Genomic DNA, 8,673 nt, shown 5'->3' on the forward strand with positions numbered 1-8,673 from the left:
TGCAGCTGTTTCCAGGATCATATTATGTAGCATAGCACATATCATGATCATTTGGGTACATGTAGTTGGTGTGTACTGCAAAGTTCCACCAGATGTGTCCAGACACCAGAACCGTGACTTGAGCAGCCCAAACACATGCTCTATGATATTACGTGTTTGTGCGTGTGCCTCATTATGGCGTTCCTGTTCAGGTGTGTGTGCATTTCTGATGGGTGTCATCAGCCACGGCTCAAGTGCATAACCTGCATCCCCCACTAGGTGTCCGTGTGGGAAGTCCCCATTGGCAAATGATTGGTACAGCTGCGTCAGATGCCATATGTGGGAATCGTGGTAGCTCCCAGGGCAGCCAGCACACACATTCATTATTATGCCCTGGGCATCACACACGACCTGGCAGTTGATGGAGGGGTATCCCTTGCGGTTAATGTAGGCTCTACCCGGGTCACGGGCTGGTGCTTTGATGCGTGCGTGCAGTCTATTGCACCCAGCACCTCAGGGTATCCCGCTATTTGCTGGAAGAGACGCATATTGCTGGCCACAACCTCACGGTCATTAGGGACATATATATGATCACTGACATGTGGTGACATGGCATCCAGGAACTGGTGCAGTACCCTGGAGGCTGATGCCTGTGATATCCCCATCATATCGCCAGTTGGTCTCTGGAAGGTACCTGTTGCTAGTATTCTTAGGCCAACACATACCTTGGTTTCCACTGGGATGGGTTCCCTCTGTTGGTTCTGTCTGTGAGGCGTGACCTACACAGTTCGACTATCTGCTCGTGGAACTCTCTGTCCACTCTATCCAGCTCTACTATCTCCAGCTCATGTAACCCATGGTAGGTGACCCTGGGCCTGTATACTCTTCTCCTTCTCCTCACTCTGGGTTGTCTGTCAGCATCTGCATTGTCACCACTAGGGTTACCACCTGTCCCACTTTGTGAGGGACAGTCCCTCTTGGGCAGTTGTGTCCTGCAAACATTGTGAAAAAATGGCAAATGTCCTGAGATTTTAGGACAAAATTATTTTCTATATTTTATGTCATAGTTGCATAAAACAGTTATTCTGTATCTGAAACACATAAATGTTATAAGAAACAGAATAAGGAACTAAAATGCTACAAGAATAGACTTTTATTCAGGCAAAAAACTGAAGTTCTGTCCTTTGTACTGGCCGTGGGTATGTTTTGCCCTGCAAAATCTGATGTTTGTGGCACAAATGTCCCACTTTGGGCATTTGGAAAGGTGGCAACCCTAGTCACCACCCTCAGCAATTCGCCTATGCCTGACTATAATAGCTATGGCAGCCCCTAGCATTTCTGCTCTGAGTTCAGCTTTTTTCAGTTTTCATTTCTGATAGCTTAGTTTCTGGCAGTATCTGTTGTGAGAAACATCCTGCACTGCTCCTTGCAGTGTTTTAAGTGCTGGGTTGGGCTTCTAGTCTGCCTGTGTAATTGCCTGCTTCTAATTGTTTCCACCAATTAACTCCAGTAGTATCCTCTGGCAGTTTACCTAGATTTTAGTTGTTTCCTGTTTCCTCTCTGTTTCCTGAGGGGGAGCACTGTGCACACCAGCTTAAACACGCTCACAGTCACTTAAACGCGTACACATCCTTACGGTGTTACACGCGCACACATCCTTACACGGTGTTAGCTAGGCTGATTCATGCTAAAACGCGCGCACACTGCCTTACACACGCACGCCAAAACCGTTGTAAACAGTTTGCAACACGCTCCCACATGTTGAACCTGCCTTACACGCTGCACGCTGCAAGATGCACGTATATGAAGAAACTTTGAGTGTAGGGATAGCGTACACCCTCAATTTCTTGACTTTCCTAGTGTTCTGTTGGGACACACCTCCCTCCCTGATGTCTGTCTGTCATCTGTTACCTTACATTGCCCTCCAATCTGGTACATTTATTACTATCCTTCCCCCCCGTGATGTCACCTACCTCTTACTCTGTTCCTCCCCCTTCTCTAACTCTTACACTACTCAGAAAGTGCTCATTACCTATGTGGCAGTGTGATTCAGTATTGTAACCCTCATTTACATAGGATTGCCTAGTAATGCTTAGTTACATGTCTTACACGGAGCTTCCCCCCCTTGACAACCACTGAACGGAGGCCATATTGTTTTTGGTCTGCAAGTCCCTCCATTGACATTCAATGTAATACATAAATCCCACAATTGTGGGTTTATAAGCTTCGGTTTTCAGTTTTAGGTAGCGCACCCCGTTTGCGCAGGTGTGCGCTGCAGTTAAACACAAAAATCCCGTGAAAAAAAAAAGTTATATAACTTATTTTTGCAACACTTTTCATGCCAATGGCCACATATTTGGCCATTGGCATGCTTAATAAAACATATGCACTCTTTATTTGGAGCTGACATAGCTCCGTTTTAATTTTGCAGAAATGTACTCAGTTGTCAGCTGAGTACATTTCTGCAGCTAACACGTCCGTTACACGGACTGGTTTTGGCTTCGTAGATCGCTCAAATACCTCATTTGCATATCTTGGAGCTGCAAATGAGGTATTGAGCATTTCCACGCCCAGTCCGTGTAAGAGACGTGTTAGCTGTCTCTTACACGGAGATTTGGGCTGTTCCTGAATCAGGAGGCTTACACAGAGGCTTACACTACTCTTGAACTCCGTGTAAGCCTTCCTGAATCTGGCCCAATATCTCCAGATAAGGCACCTGGTCCCAATAAAGGTAGTCCCTGTAAGGTAAGTCACTCGATGAAGTAAAAATAATTCCAAATGGGCCAGATGGTATATAAAATCACAAACAGCTTTATTGGAGTACAAAGATTAAGGGCTTTCGTATCCAATACAAAGAACTTCCTCAGAATCTAATTACAGCACATCCTGCCCTACTTTTTATAACCACTCCCCACATTACATTGGATACCGCAGTTTGACCAACCCATCCATAAATTATTTAAAAACGTAAAGTTTTTTAGTGTGTTGATACATTTTATTCACATCACATCAATATATTAGCATGTTAATATATTAATCTGTATGTTCTGTCTCCTGTAATAAAAACTACAATACTGTAGTTCCCTTAAACACCAGTACATTTGGTCTCATAAGACTCCTCAGTACTAACCTGAGTACATTTGGTCTCACGAGACTCCTCAGTACTAACCTGAGTACATTTGGTCTCACGAGACTCCTCAGTACTAACCTGAGTACATTTGGTCTCATAAGACTCCTCAGTACTAACCTGAGTACATTTGGTCTCAAGAGACTCCTCAGTACTAACCTGAGTACATTTGGTCTCACGAGACTCCTCAGTACTAACCTGAGTACATTTGGTCTCACGAGACTCCTCAGTACTAACCTGAGTACATTTGGTCTCATAAGACTCCTCAATACTTGCTCTTAATTCTAATGCAGGGGCCAGGGAGACATGGGGGTTCAATCCTGGGTATGTACATGCATCCAGGTATAATTGCCAGACCAGTTCCCTAAATTCTAATTTTGTTTCCCTGTCACCACCTCTGTCCTGTGTTCTAACTTTTTCCACAACCCAAATTTTATAGTCAGCGTTACTACATTTTAATACATGTCTATATGGAGCGTTGGTGTCCCTTTTCTGTGTTAAGTCATACATGTGTTCATAAATTCTTTGTTTAAGGGTCCATTCAGTTTTCCCTATATAGTATGCCCAAGAGGAAGTGCAATAAACCATGTATACCACCCCCCCCTTTTGTTGAGCAATTATAACGCTCACATGTCCATAATCTCTGCTGTATAGCTGGTATCCACAGTTCACTAGTATGAGCTACAAATGGACATGGGGGACATCTACCACATTTGTATGTCACCCCAATTACTACATCATTCTTGGGTCTTCTAAATTGTCCTTTAGATTTACATTTCTCCCAAAACTAAATTTTAAAGGTATTCAAAAAACCTTCAAACTATTTGGGATAATGTTGAATATTTCCCCAATATTTATTTATAATTTTCAGAACTGGGAAGTTATGTTGTGACAGAGGATACCCTGACCCTTTGGTTAGAACCTCCAAATTGGAAGTACTAACAGGCTGGGGAACCAGACATTTACCCTTACTGAATATGTATAGGCATGTGGAGTGAAACATAGAGACTGACAGGGATGATAGAAACAAAAATACAGAAACTAACATGAAAGATAAAACAACATATTTAGTGTTAACATGCAATAAGGAAACTGGAACAGTTCAGAAAATTATAAGTAAATATTGGGAAATGTTCAACATTATGCTAAACAGTTTGAAGGTTTTTCGAAAACCTTTAAATTTTAGTTTTAGGAGAAATTTAAATCTAAAGGACATTTTTGTAAAAGGGCAATTTAGAAGACCCAAGAATGATGTAGTAATTGGGGGGACATACAAATATGGTAGATGTCCCCAATGTCCATTTGTAGCTCATACTAGTGAACTGTGGATACCACTATACAGCAGAGATTATGGACATGTGAGCGTTATAATTGCTCAACAAACGGGGTGGTATACATGGTTTATTGCACTTCCTCTTGGACATACTATATAGGGAAGACTGAATGAATGCTTAAACAAAGAATTTATGAACACATGTATGATATAACATAGAAAAGGGATACCAATGCTCTATATAGACGTATCAAAATGTAGTAAGGCTGGGTTTAAATTTTGGGTTGTGGAAAAGGTTAGAACACGGGACAGGGGTGGTGACTGGGAAATAAAATTAGAATTTAGGGAACTGGTCTGGCAATTATACCTGGATGCATGTACATACCCAGGATTGAACCCCCATGTCTCCCTGACCCCTGCATTAGAATTAAGAGCAAGTATTTTATGATGCAGGTTAGTACTGAGGAGTCTCGTGAGACCAAATGTACTCAGGTTAGTACTGAGGAGTCTCGTGAGACCAAATGTACTCAGGTTAGTACTGAGGAGTCTCGTGAGACCAAATGTACTCAGGTTAGTACTGAGGAGTCTTATGAGACCAAATGTACTCAGGTTAGTACTGAGGAGTCTCGTGAGACCAAATGTACTCAGGTTAGTACTGAGGAGTCTCGTGAGACCAAATGTACTCAGGTTAGTACTGAGGAGTCTCGTGAGACCAAATGTACTCAGGTTAGTACTGAGGAGTCTCGTGAGACCAAATGTACTGGTATTTAGGGGAACCATTAGTAGTTTTATTATAGGAGACAGAACATATGGATTAATATAGTAACATTCTAATATATTGATATGATGTGAATAGAATGTATCAACACACTAAAAAATTTCCCCGGGATTCAATAAAAGATTATTTTTGTGCAGAAACAGTGTAGCCGCTCCTGCACAGAATATGGCTGTCAAGTGATCTAGTAAACTATTGTTTTGATGTGCACGGGCCTGCCTATATTGTTCTTGCATGGAATCTAGTGCAGAATGCTAATTACCTCATTTGCTGTTGAAAACTATGTAAATGATGTGAATTAGTGATTCAGCAAGCTGGCAGGTATCTGTGCAAGAACAGTGTTAGTTGCAGAAATTTATTCGGTTACTAACCGAATACATTTCTGCAAATAACAAAATGGAGGCATGACAGCTCCAAAAAAGCATGCATTATAGTCTTTAGGCATGCCAATGGTCAAATGTATGGCCATTGGCATTGAAAAGTGCTTTATTTTTATAAAAATCAATTTTTTGGCCGATCTCAGCTATTTAAGCATAGGGCAGTGGTGCACAAATAGGATTGTGCCGAAAATTAAATAAAAAATGTGAAAACTCAATTTTAAGAGAAATCTGCATTTTGTCACTATAATCTATGGCATTCAGAATCAAAACAATATCATGGAACAGTGGTTGTAAAGGGGAGAGGCTCTGTGTTAGTGCAGTAACTATGGAGTAAGGCAGTGGGGTATGCAAATGAGAGGAAATTTACTGAATCACAAAAATCTTCTAAGTGCCAAACTGCACCTAACCGTTTAGGTGCTATAGCATGATTGTGTAACTAGGAGGAGCAACAGACATGAAAAGGGGGTGTGTCAGGCATGTTGTAAGCACATTGTATCCCAATGGCGCACAGATAAGCTTAGCTAAGCACAGCTAAGCAAGGGTATGTGTCTGAGGCTGTATTGACTTATTCCATGAAATGAAGAGCATGTTCACATCCAGGGAGGGCTATTTCTTCATGTTTACATTAGCTAAATGTGTATGCGCAGCATGCACTGGGTCTAAAATAAAAAAAAACCAGAAATAGCAGGGCTGTTTACATTTGGGTGCCGGGTTTGCGTGGCACGTCTCGGGGCTTAAAAGGGGAGGAAATGGTAAGTGAAAAAAGGAAAATAGCAGAATAAAAGCAATCAAGAACAAATTACAAAGCCAGCAGGTGGAATGCATCATAGTCAGCCAATCATACAGGTGGAATGCATCATAGTCAGCCAATCATACAGGTGGAATGCATCATAGTCAGCCAACCACACAGGCAGCAGCTGCAGCACAACAGTATAAACTATGCAAACACCTTACAGTCTGGTTTTTCCCACAAACTCTGCACCATTGGTGTACACATGCAAGTGAATTTTAACTGGAAAAATGTTAGGGGCTGCCATTGCTTTGATCCATCAGTATGTGCTAGAGGCTGAGGGTGGTGAGGAGGATAATGCTGACAACCGGAACAGGCCGAGGAGGAGGAGAAGAGTGCTCAGACCCAGGGTAACTTACCAGGGGCTACATGATCTGGAGATAGTAGAGTGCTACTGGGTGCACAGAGACATACTTCAGCAAACTACCAAGCTGTGCCGGCCTCAACTCAGACCCAGAGCCAACAGAGGGGAACCCATCTCAGTGAATGCAAAGGTATGTGTAGCCTTAAGAATTCTAGCTACAGGTACTTTACAAAGACCTACTGCTGACAAGATGGGGGTCTCACAGGCATCTGCATCCGGGGTACTCCACCAGTTCCTGGGTGCCATGCTACCACATGCCGGTGAGCACATTTACTTCCTCAATACCTGTGAGGAGAGGACCAGCAATATGCGTCTCTTCCACCATGAAGCAGAATACCTGGAGGTACTGGGTGCCATAGATTGCATGCACATCCACATCAAAGCACCACCTGGTGAACATGGTAGGGTCTACATAAACCACAAGGGATTCCCCTCCATCAACTGCCTGGTCATGTGCAATGCCCAGGGCATTATCATGAATGTGTGTGCTGGCAGCCCTGGAAGCTAGACTCCCATGTCTGGCATTTGTCACAGCTGTACCAGACATTTTCTAGTAGGGGTATCCCATATGGGCATCTGGTGAGGGATGCTGGATATGCACTGGAGCCGTGGATGATGACAACCATCAGAAATGCACACACACCCACACAAAAATGCCATAATGAGGATCATTATAGAGTATGTGTTTGGGATGCTCAAGTCACCGTTCTGCTGCCTTGACATATCTGGTGGAGCCTTGCATACTCTCCAGCCACATGGCCACACAGCCCACCACCATTGCCAAGGTCCCCACAGGTGCAATGGGACTCAAAGGAGGAGGGTCATGAGCCTTCTCATGTAGGCAAAAGGAGGCATGCCCAGTATGCTCAGGCCTTGGCAAAGAGGCAACGCATACCACACACACACTGACACTGGAGGGACCCCAGGGACTGACACCTTTCTCTGACACACACACAGAGTAAAATGGATGACACACACACACACCACATTACCTCTAACTTACTATGTATAGGCAGTGTACTATGTGCATCCAACATAGGTAGCCCTCAAGCACTGTCCTCACAACTGCCGCAAGCACAATCTTCTTAACAATAAATGAATGGAATAGTATATTTTGCTAGCATATCTATGGTAATGCTGCATGCATGCAAGGGAATGGGGTGGCCTACTGGGATAGCAGCAGACAACTAACAGCTATGTGGGACACCAGGAAATGCCTGGCTCAAATTGGCCTCCACACACTATGCAGTAGTACCCAAGGTGTCAAATCCTACTGTAGTATATATGTGGGGACAAGTAATTGGGGGTCATAGGTCACAGGCATGGTTGTCAATGTGGGGGTCCCATACCCACCCCTCACACCCACACAGCAATCAACTGTAGAAAAACACAGAGAAATCTCTGGTAAAGGCACACAAATGGTGGCAATGTTGAATTACCCCCCCTACAGACTCACCCAATGAGAGGGCAGCAGGACCCACAGTTGCAGTAAGGCTATAAAGGGTAAGAAGTCTGAAACTCAAATGTATGCCATTACAATCTAATCTGTGCTCTTTACTGACATGCCTCTAGTCCCCAAGACAGGGCACAATAGTATGGTAAATGGAACCAAAATGTAAAGCAAATATCAGCACAGTCTGTGCAAATGTGTGCAAAACTCAAAATCCTGAAAACACAAAATAGACATACTGATGTCATTGTGGCTTTGCTATTGTTAGCCCTGTGGTGTTAGGTCATGCGTTGGGGTCAGGTAAGTGTGCGGTTGGTTTTATTTTAGGTTAGGCGGTTTAAGTGAGTTAGGGTTAGGGCGCAGGTTAGGCATGTATGCAATAGTGACAAATATTGGGGTTAGGGGCGGTTTAAGTGAGTTAGGTTTAGTGCGCGGGTCAGGTGAGTGTGCGATAGTGACGGACCTTAGGGTTAGGGTTAGGGTCAGGGTCAGTTTGTAGATATTAGTGTCTTTATAGTGACATATTAGCATTATT

Source organism: Protopterus annectens, chromosome 8.part1 (genome assembly GCF_019279795.1).
Source record: "Protopterus annectens isolate FY-2018-M chromosome 8.part1, PAN1.0, whole genome shotgun sequence".
In the NCBI taxonomy this organism is placed as follows: Eukaryota; Metazoa; Chordata; order Ceratodontiformes; family Protopteridae; genus Protopterus; species Protopterus annectens.